At 47.3% G+C, this 20,535-nt stretch overlaps 1 long non-coding RNA gene across 1 annotated transcript in view; it reads right to left on the bottom strand.

Moving 5' to 3' along the window:
• Window positions 1–20,535, bottom strand: part of LOC135920952 (uncharacterized) — a 552,461-nt gene that overhangs the window by 275,626 nt on the left and 256,300 nt on the right. The gene's annotated exons all lie outside the window — the stretch shown is intronic.

A 20,535-nucleotide genomic window follows, 5' to 3' on the forward strand; every position in this document is an offset into this window, starting at 1 on the left:
TCCTGCACTGCTCATACTACTGCAGCCTTCAAAATGCGACACCCACGCCCTTAGGTGCTCAACACTTCCTCTAGTCCCGCTGGCTCCCACTTCTCGAGTCTGTTCGCCCTCTTCTCCCATTGGTCCGAACCGGAACACTCTCTTCTATTTCCGGGAACTTGAGAAAGCGCCAGCCATCCCTCCTGCCCCGAAGCACCCACACGTCATCCCTATCGTCTAGCGACAGCGGCATTTACTCATATCTCGACGATGCTCGCTGGTGTGCTCGTATATGGCGAGATGCAAAAAAAAAAAAATAGGGGTAAAAAAGAATGAATAACGATTGAAATACCATTGCTACCCGATTTTCTATTTATATTGAAGGTATGCTCTCATTGCATCGTTTTTTTGTTTTTCTATACCGAAAGCCTTCTCTGAAGTGTGTTCTTGCCGGGCGAGCCGCTCGCAGCGGAGGGCGTGCGCTCCCAATATGGCGTCATTGCTGCGCCTGGCATGCCTTGCGCTATTCAACGTGCCATTGGGTACGTTTGTACCCGCCGTGGTTGCTCAGTGGCTATGGTGTTGGGCTGCTGAGCACGAGGTCGCGGGATCGAATCCCGGCCACGGCGGCCGCATTCCGATGGGGGCGAAATGCGAAAACACCCGTGTGCTTAGATTTAGGTGCACGTTAAAGAACCCCAGGTGGTCGAAATTTCCGGAGTCCTCCACTACGGCGTGCCTCATAATCAGAAAGTGGTTTTGGCACGTAAAACCCCAAATATTATTATTATTATATTGGGTACGTTTGTTTCTGTCGTGAATAGGGGGCGATTCGAAACTTCTCTCGGCGCGAGCAGTGAGTGCTGCTACTCGCGTTCGCGTGGAAGTATCTTGGCCCTTTGGCGACAGAAGGACGATCGCACGCCGCCGTTTAAAATAGTTGCGGCCTTCCATCTCGCAGTGGAGGCGCATTTTGGTGGCTGGTTCCGCGTTTCCTTTGTCACGCAATTCCTGGTTTGTATGAATTCTCACTTGTCTTAACGATGCGGAGGAAACTGTAGGTTACCAAAGGGTACTTTCGTTGCTCAAGAAATGTTTCACGTATTTTTTTTTTATTTCTCAATAACGAGTGCCCTTTAGTGGCATACTCGGTACTGCAGTGTTTAAAGCCGATAAGCGTTATGCTCGCGTGACTTGACGCTTATTCGTGTTTTTTTCCTCTTTTTTTGAGTCCGCATGATTGCGCGAAGAGAAAGATGGAGCTAAACTACACCGTAGGGTGTTTAGAATAATGCGAAGATAAAGAGTTTTATTGGTGCATCAGTTTGAAGTGTTGAGCTTCTTTCAATATCAGTTCTTTTTTTCCTACGTTTCTATCAGTACGTTTGTATCGGTACGTTTCCGAGAGGTACTGTCCTATCTGAATTGTTACATTGTGACCATGTAATTTCTCTGTTGCTCCTCCCAGACAAACTGGTTTAATAAATAAATGTAATGTACGTAAAAAACCACAGCAGTTATTGCTAAACCAAGCTAGGGAGGAGGCGAAGGAAATAAAGAGAGAAGGCAGGGATGTTAACCGGAAATGCGTCTGGTTGGCTACCCTACTCTGGTGGACGGGAGAGGGGAGAGAGAGGGGGATAGAGAGAGGGGGAGGGGACGGGCAGGAAAGCCGCGGTCATCTCGCGCACGCACACGAAGGGCCTGAGCGAATCAAAGACGTTCACGTAGGCCAGTCGCCCTCGAGAAAGACAAAAGTTGCTTCATAGCTTTGTGGGCCGATGAACGACGGGATAAACAAAGCTAAAAATATGAATTGGATGAACTGTAACTGAAGTGAAAGAAAGCTGCAGAAATTCTGAGAATTGCCTACTAATGCAGGAGGACTGCTTAGCTCAGCTTTGACTTCGCTTTTGCTTTGTTCTGCAATGGCCGCAGGATGTAAAAAAAAAGAAAAAATGGCTGTGGCTTAGCTAAGGTTAAGCCCAGGATGCGAAGCATACTAGCCTTTATTTTAGTTGTTGAACCACTGTTTAGCCTGGTGAACTGCTGTTGCTTGGCTATATTTGGTTCGGCTAGACGAAGAAACAACTCATGCAGGCGAGCGCACGAGCTGAGACCCGGCTATGCAGCTACGCGGCCGCAAGCGAGCGCACGAGTTAAGCCTCCGCTTTTGCAGCTGTTATGACGTCATATGGTAGCTACGCGGCCGCGCGCGGCGCAGCAATGAGGAGCGTGGTTGTGCGGCTAGTATGCTTCGCATAGAAAATTTGCGGCCTGTCGCGCGCATAAAAAACGCTGTCATCTGCCGCGGCGCCCCCACTCGAGCACTGTTGTCTGGGATCGGCGCAGAAGATTCGTCCGGAACGCGCTTGGAACGCTGTTGCTCGTGGAAGCCGACGCGTCTCGTCCCCGTCAGCTAGCGCTGTTCGGCGCAGGCAAGTGGCCGGGAATGCAACTACGGCTGTGCCGTTCACTCCCATTAAAACCCGCCTGACGTGGCAGGCTGCACCTTTCTTTTAACGCGACAGCGTTAAGGAGCTCGTGTCGCAGTAACGCCGGTGTCGTCGGCGTCAGCGGCGTTGGCCGTGAGCGATAAATCCCAGCAGGCACTTTATGAATAAAAGTAACATGCAAGATGGGCTGGGTGGGAATCAAACCAGGGTCTCCGGAGTGTGAGACGGAGACGCTACCACTCAGCCACTAGTTCGATGCTTCAAAGCGGTACAAAAGTGCCTCTAGTGAATGCGGTGTTGCCTTAGAAACGAGCTGTTTCTAAGGCTCAGGCGTGCGTCGCTTGCTCAGGCGCACATTTCGTTGCCGCGCCGAACGCGGCGTTGCTCGACGCTCACCGTGTCCGATACGGGGCGCGTAGTCGCTGCGCCGTAGCCCATTGTCTTACACCTCTTGGTGGGTCGACGGGAACGCTGTCGCGTTCCACTCTTGAAGGCGAAGCTTAAGCGTCCTCCAATTTTTTTTTGTTTAATCCAGCGGATGCCGTTCTGCTTAATTGCTTTTCCTAGCTTATGCGCGTATACCCATGGCCTTTCTGGTGGCAAGGAAAGCTTAGGCTTTAGTAGACAATGGTCAGATTGTATTAGTGTACTAATACAACTAATACAATTCTCTTCCAACAAAGCTTCCTCTTAAGAGGAAGCTTTAGCTGGGGTCCAGCTCCGACCTGGCCTATTCAAATACATGTAAAACGCAAAAACGCTTTCATGAGGTAACCCCTGGACCTATTTTAATGAAATTTATTGCATTTGAGAGAGAAAGTTAAATTCTATTGACTGCCGGAAGCGGAATTTCGATTTAAGCACAGAATTTTGTTAAAACAATTTTCAAAAATCCAGAAATTTGAAAAAAATGGAAGCATGAGGTTTAAAAATTCATAGCTCTGCATCCAGAACAGATATCGCGGTTCTGTGAATGGCATCCATTAGACCATTGAAAGCGGACAAATTCGATTTGTCATTTTACATGTTACGCGAATTTGTTACGTTGTTTACAAGGGTTTTGCAAAAGCTGTTTTTCCATATTACTAAATTTCTCTATTTTCATGCGTAACACCTCAATTTCGTCCGCCTTAGATGTACTATTTGATTAATTTCACAGAATTGTATTACCATTTCTCGTTGATGAGTTACAGAGTTGTAAACTTGATAGTGTCGTTTTTGCAAATTTTCGATTTTTATCAATTTTTAATAAAAACTTGACAACCTAACTCAAAAATTCGAAACAAACAATCACTAGATTTTAAGTTTTTCTTTTAAATGCAACAAGCCTCGTCAAATTCGGTGCAGTGGTTGCCGCGAAAAACGAATTCTCCTCTTACGTGTATTTAGATAGGCGCACCCGAGCTAAAGCTTCCTCTTAAAACAAAATGGTACCAGACGAACCGTGGCTTTTAATACAGTGTGTACTCGTACCCTCGTGCCACTGCAGCTTCGTCACCCACCCTTCGTTGTTTATACTGCGAAACCTGCAGTACTACAGGCAGCACGCATGCGCACGCCACTTTCTCTTTCGGTGGTCACCCCGGGTGCATCCTGCACGGAACGCTAACCTGACGCGCTCAAGGAACCAAGAGAATAACAATGCGCGAACACGTGACAAGGCGGCGCTGTCGTAGCAGATGCACAGCGCTGCCATCGCCGTTCCCCTCTCCGCTCGCCTATTTTCGGCGACACCTCAGCGACCGAGACGCGACGTCAAAACAAGGAGAAAACGGTATAGCGCGGAAGAAGGAATATTTAAAAGGTCACGCAAACTACTCGTCGCCGCTTTGACGGCGCAGCTCCAGCGGCTGTGCTGCCAGTTTGTACGGCGGCCGCCTTTTTCCAGGGTCTGTCGTCGTCGTCTCGTTTTCCCTCCCGACAGCTCCCCGTCGCTGCCGGCATTCTCATTTCCGTTTTCGCAAACAGGGCTGTCCCATCTTCCCGCCTCCCCTTCTCTCTATCTCTTTCGCGTCTCCCTATCCGTGACTATCCACATTCGCGGCCGCCTGTATGCTTTCTCGTCTGGTTCCCTTTCCACTCCCACGTCACAGAGTTGTTTTCTCAACTTTGTCCAGCAGTTCCTCGGTTTTGCTATTTACGTCGGGACCGTCCCGCTTTCACCTGCTGACGTCTGTCCTAGCCGACGTGCCGCTCTGGGTGACGAAGCGGAGGCGTGCACCGACCGCTGTGACCTTGGAAACGGGGTGAACTTGGAATGGTTGATGCGCCGTGTTGCTGGGCGGGCGTTGGAAGTGAAAGCGAAAAGCGCGAAGCAAATGACACAGAAACACGCGCGTAGTCACGCACGCACACATGGGCGCACGTAAAAGCGGGATGGGACAGTGTTGAATCGAAAAACGATCAGGCGCAATTTTCACTCAAACGGTCGCCCCTGATCTTGCAGTGAACGACGAGGCAGATGAGGAGCCGTGCACATCGCGCTCGAAGCGTCTCTGCTCAAGCCTTATTTGATTTCATAACAAGTAATAATGGATATGAATCAATTTAGCTACAAAGCTATGAACACCCGCACCTCCTCCCCCCATCCTCCCGCTCTCCCAGATTATTCCTTTGTAATTTCGACTGGGCAGAGTTACTTTAATTCATTTCACTGATACCATCTCACTCGTTTGCGTTACTTTGCCATCCTCGCATGTCGTTTCTGTTCTCCTCACGGTGTCAGCCACGAAGTTCCGTCCGGAGCCCCGGGTGGTAATCAATTTGTCCTCCACTACACGTGCCCTCGGATAATTAATTGTCCGTTCACTGGAACTGCGTAAGCTGCTGCGACGCATGCATCCTTTTCCACTTGCCGTGTTCCGAAACGCCGCGGTGGGACCACTCAAGTGTTCTGAATGGTGCCCCTGGGTTCAATCGATTCACCTCACACCTAAACGCTGTGAAACTTGCAGATGGAGCGTTTCACATTCCGCGCGCTCCACGTGCCGAAGCGATTCAATTTTTTTTTCTCGCCAAGAGTCGGTGATAGAAAGGGAGCTTGAACTTTAGTACAATATTCCCACTGCGCAGCTGGAACCGCTGTTTTGTGCACCAGAGAAACACCGCGATAGATACAGTATGCATATACATGCACGCAGTGTCTGCAGCAACGCCTCCTCCGTCTTTTCCGTTTTTGGTTTTACCGTGTTTTTCAATAGTTTAGATAGATATACGCCCAGCATTGGCTGTTTTATTTGGCACTTATGAAATTAATAAGCTCCGGCTCGCATCTCCGATAGTTTGGGGTTTCACCACTACGAAGTGCAGCGCACAATTTATGCGTTAATTATGCATTTGTCATGGGCATGTCGAGATTGTGGAGATGTTAGACACGTCAGGAGTAAATGTTACCGGATATGACGCTGTTTTACGCGAATATCGGCACACAGGTATCTATCTATAACAGAGAATCGGAGCAGTCAGAGGTCATAAATACATAAATGGTCTTCTGTCGTCGTCGTCGTCATCGTGGTCGTGGTCGTGGTCGTGGTCGTGGTCGTGGTCGTCGTCGTGGTCGTCGTCGTCGTCATCATCATCATCATCATCATCATCATCATCATCATCATCATCATCATCTTCTTCTTCTTCTTCTTCTTCTTCTTCTTCTTCTTCTTCTTCTTCTTCTTCTTCTTCTTCTTCTTCTTCTTCTTCTCCTTCTTCTTCTTCCTCTTCTTCTTCTTCATTACCACCAGGCCACCATGTCCACTCTAAGGACCCTATCTGACCGATGGACTGCACAGCGTATGGGCTATATCAACAAAGAAATGGGCTGCTTGTTTATTTCGTTGAGCTCTGAGATCGGCAGCACCGATTCGTCGGCCGTTGATAAGCCCTGCATTTTATGCTTGCTTTACTTTTTCCACCTTACATAGCCTGCTGTTACGATGAATAAAAACGTGACAAAGTGCCCACACAGTATGAACACTGTAGGCCAGAAGACACTGCTACGCCAACACTGAGTGACATGAGACACAAGAAAATGCAGGAGGCACGAGTTGAGCTTGAGTGATCGCCTAGAGTGACACGTAGGGAAAAGTTATGTGTATCACAGTGCTGTGCCCTCAAGGCAGTTCCATGCGCTGGCTTCCATGCAACCCAAGGGGAGTCCCTGCTCTTGGACATGCAACACGCGTGTGCAAGGACGTTTGGCTCACTCACACAGCGTGCGAAAAAAAAAAAAAAAACAGGGTAGCCAAGTAAGTGAACGAAACTAAAAAGAGAGATACGATGAGATTGCAACGGAAATCTCATGGAGATATTCACGTTTGACAACATGGCTTTCGTCGATCCGTTCGAGTGATCATTCTTTTCTCTGCCGTCTTCTAGATCTAACCGGCCACACATGTTTACGTGCGCAGTCTTAAATAACGCCGCCATGTACTGCTGTACGTGTTTTGTACGATTACTATCCGTCTGATGTTCCCCGAACGTTTCTCCTAAAACTGTCGAGAGAAAGATAGGATTCATATTTGACCTCGCGTTAGGTTTAGAGATAGCGGTAATGACGCGGTCGGTGCGTTTCCGAGGCGAACCACTTTCTTTGGCTCGTGCACCCGTTATCGCTGTCGGCATGGTGGTCTGTCTTTCTCCGCCGACACAGAGCGCCGATGCAGAAGCTGGTGCGTGCTCTCGTGCCAACTGTATTGCAGCTCTTCGAGGTGCGCGCGCTGTGCTACGAGAGTCTTTTTTTTTTGGAGGGGGGGGGAGGGGGGGGGGGGCGTGTGAATGTTCACGAGTTGTGGCGGAGTGCTCGGGAAGGACATCCCTCTTCTCATCTGGGCCACCGTCTCACCCCTTGTGGCTGTTTCTGGAGAGGAGTCACATGGTCTTCCACGGCCATGTGACTCAATGCCTTATACCACCTATACAGGGCGGTTAACCAGAGATTGACACACACAAACACACAGACACACACACACACACACACACACACACACACACACACACACACACACACACTCACACACACACACACACGCACACACACGCACACGCACACACACGCACACGCACGCACGCACACACACGCACACACGCACGCACGCACGCACGCACGCACACAAACACACACACACGCACACACCCGAGCGCACGCACGAAAGCGCAGAGAGACAGAGGTGAACAAAATCACACTGCAGCAGTTTCCCAATTAACGGCAATTCCATGCAAACGAACATGCGCCTGGGTTCGAAAGATACCATGCTCCGGTCTCTCCATTGTCCACTGTTGTAAGGCCAGTGATTAGTCAAGGGAAGGAAGGAGGCTATCGGTGTGCTAGAGGCTCCGCGCGCGCTTTTCTTTAGGGGTGGTGAGGGCTGGTCTGCTTCCACTTGGAGTGCACTCAGCACAAGATGGACGCTGCGAGCGAGACGACCTCTGTGTTGTTTTCGTTCGTGCTCTTCCTTCCCTCTTCGCTCTACCGGTCACGCTCCTCTGTCGTGCCAAGGATTCCCCGACCCCGCCCACCGAAGTTAGTCGCAGCAAACAAAGTTACAGAGCGAAGCGGACAACATACAATCCGCAAACGAATCGAACAGTAAACGACCCAGAGTATACTAGCGACGCACGACCTGTAGGCAAAAGAGAATGCGAGATCAGCGCACTGTAGCTGTAACTGATGTAGGGCATCCTGCTCTTGCCCCTAACACACCGTTTCCCGAATCACACACTACTATCGCCATTACTTGTCCTTTAATCTTGCTTCGTCGCTTCCCTTATTTCCTCCGCCCGTCTGTTTCTTGCCTCACTGCAAGAAATGCACGATTTCAAGGACCTCGTTCCTTTAATAAAGCGGATAGCTTTCTAGAATCGTTTGGCTCTTCGCTAGCATTGACCGTCATCGTCGATGATTTCTGCGCATTATATTTTATACTGTAAGTAATGTGACATATTCCTGTTTGTATGGTAAATTAATGCTACTTACCGAAGTAACCTATCATAATCTAAACTATGAAACACTTATGCGATCTTGCATGAGCTGGATAAGATTTTCATAGAAATTATTTAGCATAGCTGGGTCCAGACGCGTCCACCTACTGATTCGATGCTTCTAGTGCGGGCGTGAGAATATTGCGGTAACGGTTACGGTAACAGTAACATTTCTACTTTGAGTGTTTGTTAACTCGCGTTATGACTAATGGTATGTAGAACAACAGGTAAGCGGTACAATGTAGTTAACTTCTGAAATCTGTTTTGCCATTCAAAACGAACGCCGCGAATCTGTTGCACTATATAGGGCGGCGCATGGATAAATTTAGCAGGTTCTATTTAGAGCCCGGTGGCAACGGCTGGATCAGTTATCCGCAATCCGCCCGTTTTACTTTCCTTTCGGCCGTAATAATTATTTTCTCTTTTAGGCGATATTTTGTGAGAACCTGCGAGTCGCAAGCGCTTCCTCGTGGTTTATGATATGTTGCTTGCGTGACAGTATACATCTTATGGAGTCCATCGTATGGTCAATTGTTGGACGTGCTTGTTTGTAATGAAATATCCTCGCCCTAGAGTACGAGTCCCCTTCTCCGCGTCATGTGGATTACAGTGTTGCTAGATCCTTGTTTATTTTTTTCGTTACTTCTACATCTTGCTTCATGAAGGTAGCTACTTAGGGTTCCGAACTCAAAGCCGCAAGACCTCATGACGTAGTTCCGGTCCTTTTCACTCCGACGTAAGCTGAGATCAATGATTTCGCACGAACAATACCTACTGCATACACCTTTTGCAAGAAAAACCGCTGTATTGTAAACTCCGAGAGAAACGCAGACAGTCTTGTCGAGTGTAAAGCCCCGTGCTACACGTGATGTTCGAAAAAGTAATGCAGATACACATACTCTCTTCTCTTTTCAAACTTTCCAGCCTAGCGTTACCATTATTCTTTCTATCCTTAGCATCCATCTTGCCGCCATTTCGCCAGCGCATTGTCGTAGCCGATAATACCCTTCGTGTGGCGGTGCTATCCATCTTAACCGCTTCACCGGTCCGCATTTCTCGTCTCTGCACCGCATGTGGGGCGCCCTCACTTCCTAAAAGTGCCCCCTTTACTGTTTTGCAGTCGCAACTTTTTGAACGTTTTGCTTTTGCGGGCCCAAAAAAATGCGCCCTCCCAACTTCGTGTTCCCACCGACGGGCTCTGCTCACTGCGCTGAAAGCACTAGCGGAAGCTGCAGCAGCAGCAGCCGTGACCTTTCCATTATTCCGGCGGCACTACGTAAGTGTTTCCTCCTCTGCTGATGCGACGGGAAGGCATTTCGAATCGCCTGCCGTGCCTCTCGAAAAAAAAAATTAAAAAAGAGCAACACGAAAGTTGGTCAAGAAAGTTAAAATACGTAAGAAAGAACTCGACTGGCTTTTTTCTTTCGTTTGTTTTTTTTTCTCGAATGCATTAAGCTTGTTTTCCACGCGCGCTTGTGAGGAATTCATCCAACGGCGTCTGTATTTGGACACGTACAGGGTGTCCCAGCTAACGTTGGCCAAGCTCTGATGAACTAAATATAAAAAAAATTAAATTATTCTGCTTTACGTGCCAAAACCACTCTCTGATTATGAGGCACGCCGTAGTGGAGGACTCCGGAAATTTCGACCACCTGGGGTTCTTTAACGTGCATTTAATCTAAGTACACAGGTGTTTTCGCATTTCGACCCCTTCGAAATGCGGCCGCCGTGGCCGCGATTCGATCCCGCTACCTCGTGCTCAGCAGCCCAACACCATAGCCACTGAGCAACCACGGCGGGTAACTAAATATAGAATATACGAGGACGCAACCAATGCTATTGTGTCGGCAGTGACGTACCGCAACAGGAGCATTTATGTTTTCGTAATTGATATTGATAACCTGATTAGGATAACTTAACGAACTTTCTTAACTAGTGAATTTAGGACACGAATTTAGATGGAAAGGTAATAAATGTGTTTTAAAACACTCGATTCAGTTGTTTTCAGTGGGCCACGTCTGGTGCAAATATATATTTTTCCCGCGTTTTAAAGAAAGCGCGTGCAATACGAAAATAGCCGCGCCATTCTGAGTCCCCGTGCTGCGACGCCAGTGGTACCAGGCGTTGCTCGAAGAATTAACTCCCATCTTTTTTTATCGTCAAGACGCTGAAACCAACGTTACGCATGAGCTGTCGAACACGATGTTTATGCATTTGGAAATGGACCGACATCACCATCGTCCTTTAGTTACTTATTTACTCCTAATTTCGCTCGGTGATTTAATACTTATCGTGGCGAATTAAGCGATGGACTCGTCTGAAAGGAGCCTCTGAACTTGTCGGCGCTAGATGATCAAGTGTTCTTTGCGGAAACGTTAAAAAGATATGTGATTTATAAATTCTCTTGTTTCCTCAAAAGGCGGTACTTGCAGTCGCTAAAACCAAGAAATAATTGGAGCGGTTTAAGAACTGAAGGTGAGGGGCAGCTACGGAGGATGCCTTGCCTTAAATTTTTATTTTATTACACAACAACAGCAAGTTCGAGAGCCATAAAAGCCGCAACGTTTGCAGTAATAACGGCGACGGCTACATCACTACCAGCAACAACGAAAAAAACTTTACTAAATGCGATCAATTAATAAATTTTCGCAAGGCGTTAGGGAGTTGCCACGTGGTAGCTGTATACGAAACGCGCTAACATTAAGAAACCAGATACGCGTAACTGCTTCTCCAGCTTGTTGACACTGGTGGCGGGGTAGGGCATCGACCGCCTCGGGAAGGAGTGCTTCCCCGAGACGGCTGTGGACCCGGTTCTGTCGAGGTTGGCACTGCAGGCAAGGCGCGGCTGAACCGCGGCCATAAATCAGCGGCCCTGACGGCTGCGTCAACAACTCGCTGCCCTATAGGGGGCACTCGGTCACACCCGGCCAGACAGCGAAGCAGCGCAGGTCTTCCGCTCAACCGGCTGCCGTGTATATTACGCATCGGGACTTCGTTGTTGTTCTTCTTTCGCTCACGTCGCCGCTGCTATAGTATTTTTACTTCTTTTTGTTTCGTTGTTGTTCTGTTTTGCTCGGACAGTGGTTTATATGCGCTTCAGTAAATATAGAAAACAGCAAGAAGAAAGCGTACGTGCTACCCGCCGTGGTTGCTCAGTGGCTATGGTGTTGGGCTGCTGAGCACGAGGTCGCGGGATTGAATCCCGGCCACGGCGGCCGCATTTCGATGGGGGCGAAATGCGAAAACACCCGTGTGCTTAGATTTAGGTGCACGTTAAAGAACCCCAGGTGGTCGAAATTTCCGGAGTCCTCCACTACGGCGTGCCTCATAATCAGAAAGTGGTTTTGGCACGTAAAAACCCAAATATTATTATTATTAAAGCGTACGCGCTGGAATCGACGGCATTGAAAACACTTGCAGCACCAGACACTGAGGGAAAAAAGAAAATCGTGGGCCACTTTCATTTTAATTATATCGGTGACACGTTCGAGAAACACATTAGACATTGATGTCTTATCTATGCAGACCTAGCTTGCTCACGTATTCATCCCTGAATTGACAGAGACGCCTTGTACTGTGGTTAAATCGCGCCTGCCCTGCTCATTCCGTTCAACAGAACTGTCGAACACGAGAACCTCTCTCTGCAACGTAGTATACGAAGACAGACGTGACAAAAAATTTCGTCAGCCCTTCCACTCTGTAAAGAAGGACGAGCAGTGAAGCTATGGTGTGTGTTACCTCAATCGACGCATCTACTATTATTATTATTATTATTATTATTATTATTATTATTGTTGTTGTTGTTGTTGTTGTTGTTGTTGAAGGACATAGACAACCAACACATCTTCTGACCTTGGAGCGATTTGTTCTTATTGTTTTATGAAATAGTGACGTGTGCGAGTACCACTGCATGACCGGACGGGAGTTCCGCAATATCTACAACTTCACTGGAAACTACCTAGCGACAGGTCGATGAAACTCGGCCTAATGTTACAGTCGTGTGAGCGGCTAATTTTCATATAACTTGTTTCGGGATAGTTTCGATAAAATAAGAGTTACAGCCGTTTTCTGTAAGCATACTCCCTCCGTACACCGCCTCGTATTGACAGCAAACGGGAATTCGGTAACATCTACAGCTTCACTGTGAACTAAGTAATTGTGACAAGTAAATGAAACTCGGCGTAGTGATAAAATTGCCTTAGCGGCCAATTTCAGTGCCATTTTTTTTTGCAAGATGCTTACATTAGATTGAGAGCTATACGGAGAAACTGCAGACGAAAATTGCTTCATGTGGACGCAACTTGCAGACGGAGGGACATCGACCACCGCCGGAGGGTAGCTATATAGAGCTTCGCTGTAAAAGAGCTACAGTGCAAAAAATTCAAATAAAGAACCGCGGCAGTAAGAACAACAACAACAACAAAAAAAGACGTTGATCTCGTCAGCGTTGCACTGCGTTCTGAAATGGAAACGCTTTTTGGTGTATATGGCGTAAGCTATCCTGAAACAGGTCTCTGCGTGGTCACGCAGAGGATCAAGCGCAGTTCCTGCTCCTGTCCAGTCATATACACGCCTTCTCCGATACACTGTCAGATAGTGTGACAAGTGAGAGGCCCAGCAGCCGTCTATTGCGGACGTCGCGTCACCGACTCCTAAGCTTTCTGCTTCTAATACACGAACGTCCTGGATCCAAAAAAAAGAAGAAAGAGAAACTGAGAGTAGACGCCTACCCATGCTTTCGTACTCAGTCTATACGCACCTGGAAGCCAGGAGACGCCACACGTATCAGATCTGCGCAGACCATTCCTTGACGGTGAATTCGTTTAACGGTCACTTTTTTTTCCCAATAAATGAACAGTGATACTAGAGAGTTTTAGCGTAGTGTTAACGTCGCATCGTTATCCTTAGGAAAACCCGCTGCCACGATGGTGCATGCGGATAGTTTACCGGGTTCCGGAAAGTTTACCGGCGGTTGTAGTCAGTCACCGTGAGTGCGTCCGTATATCATGGTAGTGCCCAGACTGTCCGCTTGGATCCTCATTCACACGTGTAACTTTCTCAGTGTAGGACAGCAAGAAATAAATGACAAAATGAGCCAGCGCTTTGTTTCGTGTCGCGCTGAGGACACAGTATAAACCGTTTTTTTGTCGTTATTATCAGGTGGATTGTTTGTTTTGACGCTGCTAGGCCCATAGTGTCCAGGCGGAAAAGTGTGTCGATTTCGATCCAGCACACGCGCGCCACCGCAGTTAGCGTTAATCAGCGCTGTACAGTCTTGAGACGCCAAATGATATGCACAGTTTCTCCGCCTCGATACTGTCTCTTTATTGGCCTGACAGCGTCAAAAGAAACAACGAATGTGATAAAAACGACAAAAACAACAGCACCAACAGTGCATACCTTTTATGTTAAATCTTCTCAGGCTGCATGAAATATTGCAAATGCCTTCTGTTCCATAATCGAGAGTTGATGTAAGCGTGAAATGGCAACCGCGAAGGCAGATCGGTTGGAGATGATACTGGCCACAATCTTAAAACGGGTGTAGTGCATGTTCACAACGGCACACCCGCCTCACCACACCGCATCAGGCCATACTGTGCACTGGCCCATATGGACGCAATAATTTCCTGTCACATACAGACCCTCATTTCAATTCTCGCCTCGGACAAACAGCCATCCTCGGTGCCGTGGACCTCACGGACCGCTGCCATGGAAAAAAGCACAAGCAACTCTGTCTCAGAGAACCATCAACTGTGTATAGTGCCTTGTATCTGCCTTTCGAACGTTGCTATTGGAAATAACAAATAAAACTTCAGCGCACTAGAAGTTACAGCTTCAGTGATACTGTGAACAGACATTTCGAAGAACTCGGAAACAATATATTTTTGTAACTTGTTTAGGAAGAAACTAGCACATGTAATGCGGTCTTCTCTGGTTGCCCGGATGATCTACGTCTGTTCTTGCAGCTTGCCCGGATGTTCTCGTCCGAGTGCCCGGTTAATGGCTCTGGCTTTTGGCTCAAGGTCACTCGAAGGTCGCCGACAACGGGGGCTGAAAGCATTTCGTGCTTTAAAAAGCGTTTATACTTTGTTCTCAGCGTGAGATGGAAATAAAAGCAGTCGCTTATTTTACCATGAGCAGAAAAGAAGGAACGTTATTAAAAGAATATGTCCGCAGAAAAGCGATGGCGGCACCTGAGAGTAACTATTGTGGTCACTAGCGAGTTTTATTAGCAGTCACGCTAATTAGCTTTCGCTGCGTAGCTTTTGTTATCACTTTTCTGCGGGCGCGGGAGAACCGCTCGAGATTTCAGATAACGCATAATTCCTCAACGCCTTCGTTATTTCCAGAAAGACTGGCCCATCTCACTAATAGCTGGTATAGGCGCGCTAATGGATGGTTGTAGCAAAGTTTTGAAATTTGCCTCATCACTGCTAACGTACCCAGAAGATTCGACGCATGTGTGAGATCAGCCATAGTTCCAAGCGCCGTAATTCGATTGGCTGACCACACTTGCTATCACCGCCGCCGAGCTGTAGCTTGGCTTTGAAGGCACACCTGCTCCCGATAGGTTGTTTAAAGTTTATTCAGTCTCCCACTGCCTGCGATTCGCTGGAGCCCCGCAACTATGTTAATGCCAGCTCGTCAATACACGCGTAATGCACTGGACGCACTGGCTCTGTGTTTATACTTAGGCATTTCCGTCTTGGACCTGATTCGCATGCACGTGCAATGCTCTTATGCTCTTTCCACCTTTTTTTTTTCTTCCTTTTGCAGGTGAGTGAAAAAGCTGCATGTGATGGTGCTGTAGTCGCTGCAACTGGTATGTCGTTTGCTGCATTTTTTTTTTTGCCCGTATAACCCGCCGCGCTGGCTTGGCTACTGCGGCGTTGCATTCGTATGAGCACGAGGTCAGTGGTCCGATTCTCCGCTGCGGCGGCCGCGTTTTGATTGGGACGAAAGAAACACAATATTGCTCCTGTATCTGCATTTAGATGCACGTTAAAAAAAGAAAGCCAGGTAGACAAAATTAATCCAGAGTGGTCAAATTAATTGCCGACTACGCCGTATCTCACAATCATAGGATGACTCTCCCCACGCCAAACTATAAATAAATAAATAAATAAATAAATAAATAAATAAATAAATAAATAAATAAATGGCCTTTTATGTTAAGTTCAACTGCTTTGCGAGGCGCTCTAGCAAACTCCACAGTTTTTTGATAATTTTAATTTTTCGCTCCGGTTTATTGTACCAACCACTTGAATTTTTCTCTGGTTGCTGTGCTTTGTCGCCCGTATTCCTCGAAAGCTTCATTTCTACTAAACTTTTGGTCATTATAAGACTGTTTTTCATTAAATGTATGAAGCAGACGTCGGCTGTTTCTCTGCTCCGACGTGCGATAAGAAGAAATGCTCAGTGAAAAATAAATCTATGGCGACATACAAAAAAAAAACCGCTTAAGCAAGGGATGAAAAGCTCGTGCCAACAATTCACAAAAGCTACCATTTTCTTTATCTTCTCTTGGTCCATATGGTGCCTTCTAAATAGTTCGACTTTGTTATTTTTTCGTGATTCTTCCAGTGGTAGCTCATTCTTGCAACTTCTATAGCATTTTTTGCAACGTTTAGCGGCCTGTTACCGTGAAAGATTAATTTTAATCAGATTTATACTGTTTTTGCACCAGTGATTTCAAACGTAATCTCAAATGTCTCGGTAAGTTCTATTTAGGATTCAGCAGGCTTCTTTACCAAATTGTGCCTGAAAAGTAACTAACACTTTTAAAATATCGCCTGCATAAGACATCACGTTATCGTTAAGTTTCGACCCGATGAAAGTCGTTAGGACATGCCGCATTTGACGTGGACCCGTAGTTGTCATTTAATAATAACGACTGCTGCGCACGAATTTTTTTTTTCGAATGCCTTTCTCGGCACACATATGACGTGCACATAGAGTAACACAACACAACGTACTTGTAGTACCTTCCCCGTTGAACGAACAAGCGTGTAGCCTGTATCCCTGAAATACCATGCCTGCACGGATAGCGCGCCGTTACTTTCAACCCCCACGTAAAACGAGAGAACGCCCAAACAAAACAAACAAAAAAAAAAGAAACACGAACCACCATAATGGGCAAGCGCCATGCCACTGCTTGGGGACAAGGACGGCGTGTACAAGATTGAGAGGTGGCGAGTCATTAATTACGGCCTTCGTCCCTGCTATACTCTGACGGCGCTCGAATGCGCTTCCGATAAATACGCCCCTTGAAACATGACTCCACATGGGGTTGGCATCCTTCAAAGGATTCCTCACGTACCTCGATAGTTCTCGCAGTTCTCGGGCCGCAGACGTGTAGTTTGTGTGTCCCCCTCGTCGCCGTCGGCCTTCGACGGCGCGACCCCATCGTCGCAGCCTGCGCCGTTAATCACTGCGATTATGTGGAAGCTGGAAAAGACGGAGTGGATGAGAGACGTGGGGTTCGGACGCTGGGCTTCCGGGTCGCGAGATAGGTGTAACCGCTCTGCAGTTTGCCCACTTCCTGTCGCCTTCTCTTCCACATCCGCGTTGAAGGCCTTACTAGCGCTGGTAAGGTTCTTGCGGTCTACGGGGCTTCACGACAGACTCTAAGAATGCCGCCCCTTACCGCTCTGTAGTGTACGGGCTTTGTTCGTGCTTATCTCGTTTTCTATCTCCCCCTTCTACTCTGTTTCTCTTTTTATCCCTCTTAATTAACCCTTCCCCCCGCGCAGGGTAGCCAACCAGAACTACCTCTGGTTAACCTCCCTGCCTTTCTCTGCATTATTTTCTCTCTCTCTTCTCTCTCTTCCTGGCTACTTCATTTTAGCCTCGGCGGTCGTAGATGACCTCGCTTCCGTTGGAAGTGACTTCAGCAGAGCGTGGATAGTAGATGCCCGTTGCAGCTGCAGGGGGACTCTATAGTCGGAATGGTTTCGAACAGTGCGGCTGTGTGTATTAGCGTTACAGTCCGAGTCTGAGAACATGCTTATATATGACCTGACACCGTCGCACCAGTCTTTTTCGCAGCTTGTTGCGTGGCATGCTTTCTCCAATCGACTAGCAGCTCTACCCTCTAATCTAAGCAATAGGCTGTACTAATTTTCAACCACTACAGCCGAAACAATTGTAGACGAGTACAAGCGGCACCCGTAACGTTCGTATTTTTGAGAGTAGTTTAATCGCGTAATCAACGCGAGTTTATTACGGCTGTGAGTGCCAATTGGCCTCCCATCCGTGGTGCAACATTGATGTGTAGTGCATATGCCTCGGGGCGGCATCTTCAAATACTTATTCTTTTAGTGAATTGAAATGTCCGATAGACCAATATTGGTGTCCTTTTTGGGTCTCGGGAAAACATCGAGCACTTGTTGTTTGTCTGGATTTGATATAACGTCCGGCGTCTGTGTCCACCGGCCACGTATAATTTGATTGTCTCCAGAACATTTCCGGGGGAGAGAGCGAGATAAATAACAAAATGTATGGTTGGTCAGTGGTAGCGGATCAGCAGGCGGCGTCTGTGCACCTTTCAGTGTACTTTAGAGAGTATCTGCTGTATGCTATCATGTGTTATTTGTTCTGTAGAAGTGGTGTTGTACGTGGCTGCAGTCACGTGGTATCCGGCCAAGTGGTGGGTGTTTGGGCGCTCGCCGCGCTATCACCTATAATTAGTGGTGATCCTCCATGAAACGAGGAAAGAAACAAATGTCGACGAAGCAAACGTGTACGAAACAAAGGGCAGATTTTTCGCTGGAACAAAAGGCAACTCAGGCGCTGCAGAAGTTTCCGTGCTGTCGTCGGTCTGAGTGACCGATTGCAGTCCTACTGCACATCCTTTTGTGTGGTAGTAGGGGTCACTCTCTCCCCATTTTCTTCCCTCGTACTGTTCTTTTTGCTCTTACACTTTGTGTAGGATTGTAAAAAAGAAGCTCGTCTAGTTGACCTACTTATACGTTGCTTTCTCTTCCTGTATCCTCTTTGTTCGCTGCACAGTGACCGGATGGTCCCTTTCGTTGTGCTGGCTTGGACATTCTTGTCAGCCTAACATCTCTGTCACTCGCCACTGTTCGCTGTTCGTTCCGAATCACCCCCTCCCTCAGTCTCTTCCCACTTTCTTTATCCAGTAGACATGTCTTTCTTCTTCTTCTTCTTCTTTTTTTTTTGTCCCGCATGGATTTGAGTACTCGCCGGCTGAAGTTTTTGAAATGCAGATTAGGAGAGAGTTTGGGGTTGCTGGTTAGTCGACATGCGGTTTAAAGTGAAGCATGTTTCTTGCGGTTAGCTATTGTGTAATGTAGTGTCAACCGACACGCATCGAAAGTCTTAGCTTGGGCCTTTCCATACTATCCGTATTGAAGCTTGAGGTAAGGGACTTGTTTCACTCGTCTTATCTCCGGTGTACGAGTGGTGGCATCATCGGAACGGTTGTGTGTGTTCATTTTCTTAATTTTTTAAAAAGTTGCGAGCGTTCGATGGGTATACCGATGCACGGCGAAACTTGTACTCGGTGTACGTGGTGCGATATCCTTTACAATGCGATGTAACACCGCTTCATGTATCCATTTTGTACATTGGATCTATAATTCGTATTGCTATCGCACTGGTACGGCTCACTCACCCATCTGTGTTCAGTCTAAATGTGGGCAGACTGTGGAGTAGCCCCTCTGTCAATCACAAAAATGAAAAAAAGGCACAAAAATAAATGGTGGGAAGGTTTTCTGTGCATTTTCATTTGTTTTCGTCTCTGTGGCACTACAAGACTTAGTTAAAACTCGAAGAGTTTTTGTGCGTTTATAATTTTTTTTCCAGCTTTAATCGTGTTTGCAACCAGTTGGTACATTAGCAGCCCTATAAAGTTAAACTATTCCAATCTGTTCTTATTTAAATATCTTGACGTCAAATTTACGTAACCACTGGCGCAAGCACCTGGTGGTAACCCGCAGCGTTATTAGAAAAGCCCAATCAAACGCAGTTCTCCTTTGTAGCAGGTCACTATTTTTCCTTTCAAAGCGAATAGTATTGCCTACATTGCCTAGATTGCCTGCAGTTCTTCTTATCATATTGGCTGACGAGAGGCAAGGAGCACGCTCAAGTGCATAGGGGTGCGATGGGGCAAACCAGCACAATGAAAGCAGATAAGCGGATGAGAAGGGTGATGCCGGCGCCTGCGATTGATTGGTTTCTCCTTACTTGCGGTGGCTGGCCGAGAATCGCGGTAGCGTGCAACGGCAGGTTAAATATTGCCGCTGAAACGGATCTCAAGCAAATAAGAGCTGGCAGAGCAATGCCGTAGATGTGCCAAAAGGGCTTGATAACGTTACACTGCCAAGCAAAAAAAAAAATGTTATACGCAAATAAATCCATGCTCTCCGGCACCTCCGACTTGCCACGCCTTAGTAAATGAGACCGTATTAGGAAGCTCTTGTGGTGCCACATATAAATCACTTTGTTGTGGGCTTTGAGAGCGCGGCGTACACGATCTTTCTTTAACAGGGGACGCGCATTTATTTATTTTATTTATTTATTTGTACATACTGCAGCCCAATCGGGCTATTGCAGAAGTGGGTGTGAAAGGCAGAGAAATGAAAATAGTAAGTAATACAGGCAATGCGAACAATACAAACCGATACAAACCAAAACTATTCAATGGCCGCCAAGAATAAGTTTAAAGGAAGAGAACGAGTAGGGACCAGACAAAGAATTCCAGTACTCGATTACACGAGGAAATAAACTGTATTTAAAGGTGTCCGTACGGGCAAAATAAGGTGCGATGTTTAGGTGATGGTGACTTCTAGTATTAGATGGTTTTGCAGGAGTTAGGTATAGTTATCTGAAGATATGCGGCAGGGGGAAGAGTTAATAACGCCATGCAAGAGAAAACCAAAGGAAAAGCAAAAGAAAAAAAGAAATCGGACCACTGTCCGTCGTGAACTGTAGGCGCAGCTTTGTGGCAATATTTTAGCGACCGTAACAATAGACGCTCAAGCGAAATGCGTACATCCGTGCATATCAGCCCGTCTGCGTCGCTCGCTGGTTTTCACGGAGGTGACTGACACTCTTGATGGCGCCCGTGATGGACTCCTTCCACGATACATTCGTAGCTGACAACATT

The sequence above is a fragment of the Dermacentor albipictus genome, chromosome 8, assembly GCF_038994185.2.
Source record: "Dermacentor albipictus isolate Rhodes 1998 colony chromosome 8, USDA_Dalb.pri_finalv2, whole genome shotgun sequence".
Lineage (NCBI taxonomy): Eukaryota > Metazoa > Arthropoda > Arachnida > Ixodida > Ixodidae > Dermacentor > Dermacentor albipictus.